Source organism: Macaca nemestrina, chromosome 20 (assembly GCF_043159975.1).
Source record: "Macaca nemestrina isolate mMacNem1 chromosome 20, mMacNem.hap1, whole genome shotgun sequence".
Lineage (NCBI taxonomy): Eukaryota > Metazoa > Chordata > Mammalia > Primates > Cercopithecidae > Macaca > Macaca nemestrina.
In genome coordinates, this window is record NC_092144.1 from 35,401,947 (window position 1) to 35,415,572 (window position 13,626).

Here is a 13,626-nt window from a genome sequence, read left to right on the forward strand (position 1 = left end):
CAGAAAGCTTCTTTCTGATTTTTATCGTAGGATATTTCCTTTGGACCTATATTCTTTGACGGGATCCGAAATATCAGTTCTCAGATTCCACAGTAAAAAGACTAGCAAAAAGCTCCGCGAAATACAGCTGTAATTCAGTGAGTGGAAGGCACACATCACAAAGCACTTTCACAGAAATCTTCTTTCCAGTTTTTATCTGAGGAAATTTTCTTTTTCACCATAGCCCTCCATGGGTATCCAAATATCACTTTGCATATTCCACAAGAACAGTCTTAACGAATGGCTTCTTGGGGGGCAAGCAGCAACTCTGTTAGATGAATTGACAGATCACAAAGAATTTTCTCTGAAAGGTTCTTTTCATTTTTATCATAGGATATTTCTTTTGCCCTATATTCTTCAAAGAGATCCGAAATATTAGTTCCCAGATTCCACAGAAAAAATCCTAGCAAACAGTTCCATGAAATACAGCTGTTACTCAGTGAGTGGAAGTCACACATCACAGAGCAGTTTCTCAGAAGGCTTCATTCCAGTTTTTATCTGAGGATACTTTCTTTTTCACCATAGCCATCCATGGGTTTCCAAATATCACTTTGCAAATTCCACGAGAACAATGTCAGCGACAGACTTCTTTACGGGAAAGCTGTAACTCTGTGTGAAGAATTCACAGATCACCAAGAATTTTCTCAGAAAGCTTCTTTCTCATTTCTATCAGAGGATATTTCCTTTGGACCTATCGTCTTCAAAGAGATCCGAAATATCCATTCTCAGATTCCACAGAAATAAGGCTAGCCAGCAGCTCCATGAAATACAGCTGTATCTCTGTGAGTGGAAGTCACACATCACAAAGCAGTTTCTCAGAAAGCATCTTTCCAGTATTTATCTCAGGATAATTACTTTTCAACATAGCCCTCCTTGAGCTGCCAAATATCAATTTGCAAATTCAACAAGAACAGTGTTAGCGAAAGGCTTCTTGAGGGGAAAGTGGTAACTCTATTAAAAGAATTCACAGAACACGAAGAAGTTTCTAAGAATTCTTCTTTCTCATTTTTTTCGGCGCATATTTCCTTTAGTCCTACAGTCTTCAAAGGGATCCGAATTATCAGTTCTCTGATTCCAGAGAAATTCGGTGAGCAAATAGCTGCACAAAACACAGCTGTAACTCAGTGATGGGAAGTCACACATCATGAAGCAGTTTCACAGAAAGCTTCGTTCCAGTTTTCATCTAAGGATATTTTCTTTTTCACCTTAGCCTTCTATGGGCTTCCAAATATCACTTTGCGAATTCCACAAGAACAGTCTAATCGAACGGCTTCTTGAGGGGAATGCTGTAACTCTGTGAGATGAACTAACAGAACACAAAGCAGTTTCTCAGAAAGCTGCTTTCCAGATTTATCTGACGATATATTGTTTTTCACCATAGCCCTCCATGGACTTCCAAATATCCTATTGCAAATTCCACAGAAACAGTCTCAGCGAATGGCTTATTGAGGGGAAAGCTGTAACTCTGTGAGATGAATTCACAGATCACAAAGAAATTTCTCAGAAACCTTCTTTCTCATTTTTATCGGAGGATATTTCCTTTGGCCTTATTGTCTTCAAAAGGTTCCCTAATATCAGTTCTCAGATTCCACAGAAAAAAGACAAGCAAACATCTCCCCAAAATGCGGCTGTAACTCAGTGAGTGGAAGTAACACATCACAAATCAGTTTCTCAGAAATCTTCTTTCCAGTTTTTATCTGAGGATATTTTCTTTTCACCATAGACCTGCAAGGGCATCCAAATGTTACTTGGCAAATTCCACAAGAACAGACTTAGTGAAAGGCTTCTTGAGTGGAAAGCTGTAACTCTGTGAGATGATTTAACAGAACACAAAGAAGCTTCTCAGAAAACTTCTTTCACATTTTTATCAGAGGATATATCCTTTTGCCCTATAGTCTTCAAAGGGTTTCAAAATATCAGATCTCAGATTCCACAGAAATAAGGCTAGCAAACAGCTCCACGAATTACAGCTGTATCTCTGTGAGTGGAAGTCACACAGCACAAAGCAGTTTCTCAGAAAGCTTCTTTCCAGTTTTTATCTGAAGATATTTTCTTTTTCACCATAGCCCTACAGGGGTTCCAAATATCACTTGGCAAATTCCACAAAAACAGTCTTAGCGAAAGACTTCTTGAGGGGAAAGCTGTAACACTGTGAGATATATTAACAGATCACAAAGAAGTTCCTCAGAAGGATTCTTTCTCATTTTTAACTGAGGATATTTCCTTTAGTACTATAGTTTTCAAAGAGATCTGAAATATCAGTTCTCAGATTCCACAGAAATTAGGCGAGCAAACAGCTCCACGAAATACAGCTGTAACTCAGTCAGTGGAAGTCACACATCACAAAGCAGTTTCTCAGAAAGTGTCTTTCCAATTTTCATCTCAGGATATTTTCTTTTTCACCATAGCCCTCCATGGGCTTCCAAGTATCACTTTGCAAATTCCAAAAAACAGTCTTAGTGAATGGCTTCTTGAAGGGAAAGGGGTTACTCTGTGAAATGAATTCACAGAGCACAAAGAAGTTTCTCAGAAAACTTCTTTCCAGTTTTTATCTGAGGATATTTTCTTTTTCACCATAACCCGCCATGAGCTTCCATATATCACTTTGCAAATTCCACAAGAACAGCCTTAACGAAAGGCTTCTTCAGGGGAAAGCTGTAACTGTATGATATGAATTCACAGATCACAAAGAAGTTCCTCAGAAAGCTTCTTTCTCATTTATATTGGAGGATATTTCCTTTGGCCCTATGGTCTTCCAAGGGATCCGAAATACGAGTTCTCAGATTCTATAGAAATAAAGCTACCAAGGAACTCCGCTAAATTCAGCTCTAATTCAGTGAGTGGAAGTCACACATCACAAAGCAGTTATTCAGAAAGCTTCTTTCCAATTTTTATCTGGGGATATTTTCTTTTTCAACGTCACCCTCCGGGGGTTCGAAATATCACTTTCAAATTCCACAAGAAGAGTCTTAGAGAACGGCTTCTTGAGGGGAAAGCGGTAACACTGTGAGATGAATTAAGAGAACACTAAGCAGTTTCTCTGAAAGCTTCTTTCCAGTTTGTATACGAGGATATTTTTTTTTTCACCATAGCCCTCCATGGGCTTCCAAATATCACTATGCAAATTCCACAAGAACAATTTTAACGAATGGCTACTTGAGGTGAAAGCTGCAACTCTGTGAGATGATTTCACAGATCCCAAAAAAGCGTCTCATAAAACTTCTTTCTCATTTTTATCGGAGGATATTTCCTTTGGCCCTGTAGACTTCAAAGGGATCTGAAATATCAGTTCTCAGATAACACATTAATAATGCTAGCAAACATTTCCACGAAATACACCTGTAACTCAGTGAGTGGAAATCGCACATCACAAAGCAGTTTTTCAGAAAGATTCTCTCCAATATTTATCTGAGGCTATTTTCATTTTCACCATAGCCCTCTATGGGCTTCCAAATATCACTTTGCAAATTCCACAGGAACAGTCTTAACTAACAGCTTCTTGAGGGGAAACATGTAATTCTGTGAGATGAATTAACAGAAGACAAAGCAGTTTCTCAGAAAGCTTCTTTCCAGTTTTTATCTGAGGATATTTTCTTTTTCACCGTAGCCCTCAATGGGACTCCAAATATCACTTTGCAAATTCCACAAGAACACTCTTAGGGAACGGCTTCTTCAAGATAAAGCTGTAACTCTCTGAGATGAACTCACAGATCACAAAGAAGTTTCTCAATTAACTTCTTTCTCATTTTTATCAGAGGATATTTCCTTTGGCCCTATAGTCTTCAATGGGATCCCAAATATCAGTTCTCACATTCACAGAAATAAGGCTAACAAAGAACTTCACTAAATTCAGCTCTAACTCAGTGAATGGAAGTCACACATCACAAAGCAGTTTCTCAGAAAGCTGCTTTTCAGTTTTTATCTGATGATATTTTCTTTTTTATCATCACCCGCCGGGGATTCCAAATATCACTTTGCAAATTCCACAAGAACAGTCTTAACGAACGGTTTAATGAGGGGAAAGCTGTAACACTTTGAGATGAATTAACAGAACACTGCTTCTTGAAGGGAAAGCTGTAACTCTGTGAAAATGACTGCAGAGAACACAAAGTAGTTTCTCAGAAGGTTTCTTTCCAGTTTTTATCTGAGGATATTTTCTTTTTCACCATAACCCTCCAAGGCTTTCCAAATATCACTTTGAGAATTCCACAAGAACAGACTTAGGGAAAGGCTTCTTGAGGGGAAAGCTGTAACTCTGTGAAATGAATTCACAGATCACAGAGAAGTTCCTCAGAAAGCTTTTTTCCAGTTTTTATCTGAGGATATTCTCTTTTTCACCATAGCCCAATATGGGCTTCCAAATATCACTTTGCTAATTCCACAAGAACAGTCTTAGCGAACGGCTTCTTGAGGAGAAACTTGTAAGTCGGTGAGATGAATTAACAGAACACAACGCAGTTTCTCAGAAAGCTTCTTTCCAGTTTTTATCTGAGTATATTTTCTTTTTCACCATAGCCCCCATAGGCTTCCAAATATCACTTTCCAAATTCCACAAGAACTGTCTTTACAAAAGGCTTCATGAGTCGAAATTTGGAAGTCTGTGAGATGAATTCACAGATCATAAAGAAGTTTCTCAGAAAGCTTCTTTCCCATTTTTATCGGAGGATATTTCCTTTGTCTCTATAGTCTCCAAAGGGATCCGAAATATCTGTTCTCAGATTCCAGAGTAATGAGACTAGCAAACAGCTCCATGAAATACAGCTGTAACTCCCTGAGTGGAAACTCACACATCACAAAGCGATTTCTCAGAAAGCTTGCATCCAGTTTTTCTCTGAGGATATTTCCTTTTTCACCATAGCCCTCTATGGGCTTCCAAATATCACTTTGCCAATTTAAAAAAAAAAAAAAACAGTCTTAGCGAAAGTTTTCTTGAAGGGAAAGCTGTAACTCTGTGAAATGAATTTACAGAACACAAATCAGTTTCTCAGAAAGTTTCTTTCCAGTTTTTATATGAGGATATTTTCTTTTTTACCATAGCCCTCTATTGGCTTCCAAATATCACTTTGAAAATTCCACAAGAACTATCCCAGCTAAAGGCATCTTGAGGGGAAAGCTGTAATTCTGTGAGATGAATTAACAGATCACAAAGATGTTTCTCAGAAAGCTTCTTTCTCATTTTTATCGGAGGATATTCCTTTGGCCCTATATTCTTCCAAGGGATCCGAAATATCAGTTCTCAGATTCCACAGAAATAAGGCTAGCAAACAGCTCCACGAAATACAACTGTAACTCAGTGAGTGGAAGTCACACATCACAAAGGAGTTTCTCAGAAAGCTTCTTTACAATTTTTATCTGAGGACATTTCGTTTTTCACCATCGTACTCTATGGGCTTCCAAGTATCTCTTTGCCAATCCCAAAAGAACAGTCTTAGCGAACGGCTTCTTGAAGGGAAGGCTGTAACTCTGTGAAATGAACTAACGGAACATGAAGCAGTTTCTCAGAAAGCTTCTTTCCAGTTTTTATCTGAAGATATTTTCTTTTCCACCATAGCACTCCATGGGCATACAAATATCTCTTTGCCAATTCCACAAGAACACCATTAGAGAAAGGCTTCTTGAGGAAAAAGCTGTAACTCTGTGAGATGAATTCACAGATCACAAAGAGGTTTCTCAGAAAGCTTCTTTCTCATTTTTATCTGATGATATTTCCTTTGGCACCATTGTCTTCAACGGGATCCAAAATATCAGTTCTCACACTGCACAGAAAAAAGGCTGGGAGACAGCTCCATTAAACACAGCTGTAACTCAGTGAGTGGAAGTCACACATCAGGAACCACTTTCTCAGAAAGCTTCTTTCCAGTTTTTATCTGAGGATATATTCTTTTAAACCTTAGCCCCCTAATGGCTTCCAAATATCACTTTGCAAATTTCACAAGAGCAGTCTTATCGAACGGCTTCTTGAGGGGAAAGCTGTAACTCTGTGAGATGAACTCACAGAACACAAAGCAATTTCTCAGAAAGAATCTTTCTCATTTTATCGGACGATATTTCCTTTGGCCCTATACTCTTCAAAGAGATCCGAAATATCAGTTCTCTGATTCCACAGAAACAGAGATAACAAACGCCTGCACGAAATACAGCTGTAACTCAGGTAGTGGAAGTCACACAGCACAAAGCAGTTTCTCAGAAAGCTTTTTTCTCCTTGAGCTAAGTTTATTTGTGGTCCCGGAGCGCCACCGTGCCTCTTATTGGAGATTCTGCGAAAACACTGTTAGCAAGCTTATCAATGAAAACAATGATGAAATTCTGTTGGCTGTATTCACCCACAACAAAGAAGTTTCTGAGAGAGCTTCTCTGCAGATTTGTCTGAGGATATTTCATGATTCACCATGGGACTCAACCATATCCAAGATATCAGTTCTGATATTCCACAAAATCAGTGCCAGCAAACTCCTACATGAAAGAGTGTTGTAACACTGTGAAATCAATTCACACATCACAAAGCAGTTTCTCAGAAAGCTTCATTCCGGTTTTTTTTTGGAGGATATTTCCGTTGTCCTTCTACTCATGAAACCCATCTGAAATATCAGTTCTCATAATCCACAAAAACAATGCTAGCAAAAGGTTGAACGAAATAGTTGTGGAACTCGTTGAGATGAAGTCACATAGCAGAAAGTAATTTCTCGGAAAAATTCTCTCACTTTCATCTCTGAGGATATTTCCTTTGTCACTGTAAGCTGCATAGCACTAAGAAGTATCCCACTGCAGTTTCAAGAAAATTGTGTTAGCAAACTGATCTCTGAAGAGAAAAGTGTAAGTCTGTGTGTAGCATTCACACAGTGCAATGCAGTTTTTCAGAACGCTTCTTTTCAGTTTTTATCTGAGGATATTTTCTTTTTCACCTTAGCCCTCCATGGGCTTCAAAATATTTCTTTGCAAGTTCCACAAGAACAGTCTTAGCGAACGGCTTCTGGAGGGGAAATCTGTAACTCTGTGAGATGAATTCACAGATCTCAAAGAAGTTTCTCAGAAAGCTTCTTTCTCATTTTTATCGGAGGATATTTCCTTTGGCCCTATACTATTCAAAGGTATCCGAAAAAACAGTTCTCAGATTCCCACGAAACAGGGCTAGCAAACGGCTCCATGATATACACCTGTAACTCACTGAGTGGAAGTCACACATCACAAAGCCGTTTCTCAGAAAGCATCTTTCGAGTTTTTATCCGAGGATATTTTGTTTTTCACCATAGGCCTGCATGGACTTCCAAATATCACCTTGCAAATTTCACAAGAACAGTCTTAGCGAATGGCTTCTTGAGGGGTAATCTGTAACTCTGTGAGGTGAATTCACAGATCACAAAGAAGTTTCTCAGAAAGGTTCTTTCTCATTTTTATCGGAAGATATTTCCTTTGGCCCTATAGGCTTCAGAGGGATCAGAAATAACAGTACTCAGACTCCACAGAAACAGGGCTAGGAAACGGCTCCATGAAATACTGCTCTATCTCAGTGAGTGGAAGTCACACATCACAAAGCAGTTTCTCAGAAAGCTTCTTTCCACTTTTTATCTGAGGATACTTTCTTTCTCACCATAGCCCTCCATGGGCTTCCAAATATCATATTGCAAATTCCACAAGAACAGTCTTAGCTAACGGCTTATTGAGGGGAAAGCTGTATCTTTGTGAGATGAATTCACAGATCACAATGTAGTTTCTCAGAAAGCTTCTTTCTTATTTTTATCGAAGGATATTTACTTTGGTCTATAGTCTTCAGAGGAATCCGAAATAACAGTACTCACTTTCCACACAAACAGTGCTAGCAAACGGCTCCACAAAATACACCTGTAAACCCGTGAGTGGAAGTCACACACCATAAAACAGTTTCTCATAAAGCTTCTTTCTAGTTTTTATCTGAGGATATTTTCTTTTTCACCATAGCCCTCCCTGTGCTTCCAAATATCACTTTGCAAATTCCACAAGAATAGTCTTAGCGAACGGCTTCTTGAGGGGAAAGCAGTAACTCTGTGAGATGAATTCTCAGATCATAAAGAAGTTTCTCAGAAAGCTTCTTTCTCATTTTTATCAGAGGATATTAACTTTGACCCTATAGTCTTCAATGGTATCTGAAATAATAAAACTCAGATTACACAGAAACAGAAATGGCAGACCGCTCCACGAAATACAACTGTAACTCAGTGTGTGGAAGTCACACATCACAAAGCATTTTCTCAGAAATCTTCTTTCCAGTTTTTATCTAAGGATATTTTCTTTTTCACCATAGCCGTCCATGGGCTTCCTAATATCACTTTGCAAATTCGACAAGAACAGACTTAGCAAACGGCTTCTTGAGGGGAAAGCTGTAACTCTGTGAGATGAAATCACATATCACAAAGGAGTTTCTCAGAAAGCTTCTTTCTCATTTTTATCGTAGGATATTTCCTTTGGCCCTATAGTCTTCAAAGGGATCCGAAATAACAGTTCTCAGATTCTACAGAAACAGGGCTAGCAAACCGATCCATGAAATACAGCTGTAACTCACTGAGTGGAAGTCATACATCACAAGGCAGTTTCTCAGAAAGCTTCTTTCAAGTTTTTATCTGAGGATATTTTCTTTTTCATCATAGCCCTCCATGGGCTTCCAAATACCACTTTGCACACTCCACAAGAACATTCTTCGCGAATGACTTCTTGAGGGGAAAGCTGTAACTCTGTAAGATGAATCCACAGATCAAAAGAAGTTTCTCAGTAAGCTTCTTTCTCATTTTTATCGGAGGATATTTCCTTTGGTCCTATAGTCTTCCAAGTGATAAGAAATATCAGTTCTCAGATTCCACAGTAACATTGCTAGCAAACGGCTCCATGAAATACAGCTGTATCTCAGTGAGTTGAAGTCACACAGCAAAAAGCATTTTCTCAGAAAACTTCTTTCTTGTTTGGGCTAAAGTTATTTGTGATCTCGGAGCACCACCGTGTGTCTTATTGAGATTCTGCGAAAACACTGTTAGCAAGCTTCTTAATGAAAACAATGATGAAACTCTGTAAGCTGAATTCACCCACAACAATGAAGTTTCTGGGAAGGCTTCTCTACAGATTTGTCTGAGGATATTTCATGATTCACCATGGGACTCAACCATATCCAAGATATCACTTCTTACATTCCACAAAATCAGTGCTAGCAAACTCCTCCATGAAAGAGTGGTGGAACACTGTGAAATGAATTCACACATCACAAAGCAGTTTCTCAGAAAGCTTCATTCCGCTTTTTCTCAGAGGATATTTCCTTGGTCCTTCTACTCTTGAAATCCATCAGAAAAATCAGTTCTGAGAATCCACAGAAACAATGCTAGCAAAAGGTTGCGTGAAATAGTGGTGGAACTCTGTGAGATGAAGTCACATAGCAGAAAGCAATTTCTTAGAAAGCTTCTATCACGTTTTTCTCTGACGATATTTCCTTTGTCACAGTAACCTGCATAGCGCTAAGAAGTATCCCATTGCAGATTTCAAGAAAACTGTGTTAGCAAACTGATATCTGAAGAGAAAAGTGTAACTCTGTGAGTTGCATTCACACATCGCACAGCAGTTTCTCAGAACGCTTCTTTCCAGTTTTAATCTGAGGATATTTCCTTTTTCACCATAGCCCTTAATGAGCTCCCAAATACCACTTTGCAGAATCCACGAACACAGTGCTAGCAAACTGATGCCTGAAGAGAAATGTGTAGCTCTGTGAGTTGCATTCACACATCGCCGTGCAGTTTCTCAGAACGCTTCTTTCCAGTTTTTAGCGGAGGATATTTCGTTTTTCGTCATAGCCCTCAATTAGCTCCCAAATATTTCTTTGCAGAATCCAGGAAAGCAGTGTTAGCAAACTGATGCCTGAAGAGAAATGTGTAACTCTGTGAGTTGCATTCACACATCGCAGTCCAGTTTCTCAGAATGCTTCTTTCCAGTTTTAATCTAAGGATATTTCCTTTTTCACCATAACCCTCAATGAGCTCCCAAATATCACTTTGCAGAGTCCACGGACACAGTGTCAGCAAACTGCTTCATGAAGACAAGGTTGTAACTCGGTGAGATGAATTCGCATATCACAAAGAAGTTTCTCAGAAAGCTACTTTCTAGTTTTTATTTGAGGATAGTCCCTTTGTCACGGTCAGTTTCATTTCACAAATAAATATCCCAATGCAGATTTCAAGAAATGAATGTTGGCAGACGGATCAATGACAAGGAAAGTGTAACTCTGTGAGTTGCATTCACATGACATAATGCAGTTTCTTAGAACGCTTCATTCTAGTTTTAATCTGAGGATATTTCCTTTTTCACCATAGCCCTCAATGAGCTCCCAAATATCACTTTGCAGAATCCATGAACACAGTGCTAGGAAACTGATACCTGAAGAGAAATGTGTAACTCTGTGAGTTACATTCACACGTCGCAGTTCCGTTTCTCAGAATGCTTCTTTCCAGTTTTAATCTGAGGATATTTCCTTTCTCACCATAGCCCTCAATGAGTTCACAAATATCATTTTGCCGAATCCACGAACACAGTGTTAGTATACTGCTTCGTGATGACAAGGTTGTAACTCGATAAGATGAGTTCACATATCACAAAGAAGTTTCTCAGAAAGCTACTTTCTAGTTTTTATTTGAGGATATTTCCTTTGTCACCGTCAGCTTCATTGCGCTAAGAAATATCCCAATGCAGATTTCAAGAAAACAGTGTTAGCAAACGGATCCATGAAAAGGAAAGTGTAACTCTGTGAATTGTATTCACATGTCACAATGCAGTTTCTCAGAACGCTTCTTTCCAGTTTTAATCTGAGGATATTTCCTTTTTCACCATAGCCCTCAATGAGCTACCAAATATCACTTTGCCACTTCCATGAGAACAGTCTTAGCGATCCGCTTCATGAGGAGAGAGGTGTAACTCTGTGAAATGAATTCACAGAGCACAAAGAAGTTTCTCAGAAAGCTTCTTTCTCATTTTTATCGGAGGATATTTCCTTTGGCCCTATAGTCCTCAAAGGGATCCGAAATATCAGTTCTCAGATTCCACAACAACCGGGCTAGCCAATGGCTCCACAAAATACAGCTGTAACTCTGTGAGTTGAATGTACATATCAACTGAGAAATGTACAGTTTCTCAGAAAGCGTCTTTCTTTTTTGAGCTGAGGTTATTTGTGGTCTCAGAGCGTCTCGGTGTGTCTTCTTGCAGATTCTGCGAAAACACTGTTAGCAAGCTTCTCAATGAAAACAATGATGTAACCCTGTGAGCTGAATTCACCCACACCAAAGAAGTTTCTCAGAAGGCTTCTCCACAGATTTGTCTGAGGTCCTTTCATGATTCACAATGAGATTCAATGATATCCAGGATATCACTACTGAGATTTCAGAAAATCAGTGCTAGCAAACTCCTCCTTGAAAGAGTGGTGTAACATGTGAAGTGAATTCACACATAACAAAGCAGTTTCTTAGAAAGCTTCATTCCGGTTTTTCTCGGAGGATATTTCCTTTGTCCTTCTACCCCTCAGTCCCATACGAAATATCAGTTCTCAGAATCCACAAAAACAGGGCTAGGAAACGGCTACACGAAATAGTGGTGTAACTCTGGGAGATGAACTCACATATCAGAAAGCAATTTCTCAGAAAGCATCTTTCGCATTTTCATGTGAGGATATCTCCTTTGTCACTGTAAGCTGCATAGTGCTACGAAGTATCCCTTTGCAGATTTCAAGAAAAAATGTGTTAGAAAACTGATGCCTGAAGAGAAATGTGTAACTCTGTGAGTTGCATTCACTCATCGCAATGCAGTTCCTCAGAACGCTTTTTTCCAGTTTTAATCTGAGGCTATTTCCTTATTTACCATAGCCCTCAATGAGCTCCCAAATATCACTTTGCAGAATCCACGAATAAAGTGTTAGCAAACTGACGCCTGAAGTGAAATGTGTAACTGTGTGAGTTACATTCACACATGGCAGTGCAGTTTCTCAGAACGCTTCCTTCCACTTTTAATCTGAGGATATTTCCTGTCTCACCATAGCCCTCAATGAGCTTCCAAACATCACTTTGCAGAATCCACGAAAGCAGTGTTAGCAAACTGATACCTGAAGAGAAATATGTAACTCTGTGAGCTGCATTCACACATTCCAGTGCAGTTTCTCAGAGCGCTTCTTTCCCGTTTTAATCTGAGGATATTTCCTTTTTCACCATAGCCCTCAATGAGCTCCCAATTATCAAATTGCAGAATCCACAAACACAGTGTCAGCAAACTGCTTCATGAAGACAAGGTTGTCACTTGGTGAGATGAATTCACGTATCACAAAGAAATTTCGCAGAAAGTTAGTTTCTAGTTTTTATTTGAGGATATTTTGTCACCGTCAGTTTCATTGTGCTAAGATATATCCCAGTGCAGATTTCAAGAAAAGAATGTTAGCAAACGGATCAATGAAAAGGAAAGTGTAACTCTGTGAGTTGCATTCACATGTCACAATGCAGTTTCTCAGAACGCTTCTTTCCATATTTAATCTGAGGATATTTCCTTTTTCACCATAGCCCTCAATGAGCTCCCAAATATCACTTTGCAGAATCCACGAACACAGTGCTAGCAAACTGATGCCTGAATAGAAAAGTGTAACTCTGTGAGTTGCAATCACATGTAACAATGCAGTTTCTCAGAACACTTCTTTCCAGTTTTAATCTGAGGATATTTCCTTTTTCACCGTATCCCTCCATGAGATCCCAAATATCACCTTGCCAATCTCACAAGAACACTCTTAGCAAACCGCTTCATGAGGAGAGAGGTGTAACTCTGTGAAATGAATTCACAGATCACAAAGAAGTTTCTCAGAAAGCTTCTTTCTCAGTTTTATCCTAGGATATTTCCTTGTGCCATATAGTCCTCAAAGGGATCTGAAATATCAGTTCTCAGATTCCAAAAAAACCGGGCTAGACATCGGCTCCATTAAATACAGCTGTAACTCAGTGAGTTGAATGCACACATCACAAAGTCGTTTCTCTGAAAGCGTCTTTTTTGAGCTGAGGTTTTTTGTGGTCTCGGAGTGCCACCGTGTGTCTTCTTGCAGATTCTGCAAAAACACTGTTAGCAAGCTTCTCAATGAAAACAATGATGTAACCCTGTGAGCTGAATTCACCCACAACAAAGAAGTTTCTCAGAAGGCTTCTCTGCAGATTTGGCTGAGGTGCTTTGATGATTCAATATGGGATTCAACGATATCCAGGATATCACTTCTGAGATTCCACAAAATCAGTGCTAGCAAATTCTTCCATGAAAGAGTGGTGTAAATCTGTGAAATGAATTCACACATCACAAAGTGGTTTCTCAGAAAGCTTCATTCTGGTTTTTCTCGGAGGGTATTTCCTTTGTCCTTCTACTCTTCAAACCAATCCGAAATATCAGTTCTCAGAATCTACAAAAACGTGGATAGCAAACGGCTGTAGGAAATAATGGTATAACTCTGGGAGATGAAGCCACATATCAGAAAGCAATTTCTCAGAAAGCTTCTTTCAAGTTTTTATCTGAGGATATCTCCTTTGTCACTGTAAGCTGCACAGCGCTATGAAATATTCCTTTGCA

The 13,626-nt window shown here is 39.1% G+C and overlaps 1 pseudogene; it reads right to left on the reverse strand.

Moving 5' to 3' along the window:
* Positions 1-1,230: 1,230 nt before the first annotated feature.
* LOC139360420 (uncharacterized) lies at positions 1,231-4,501 on the reverse strand (annotated as a pseudogene).
* Positions 4,502-13,626: the final 9,125 nt, after the last annotated feature.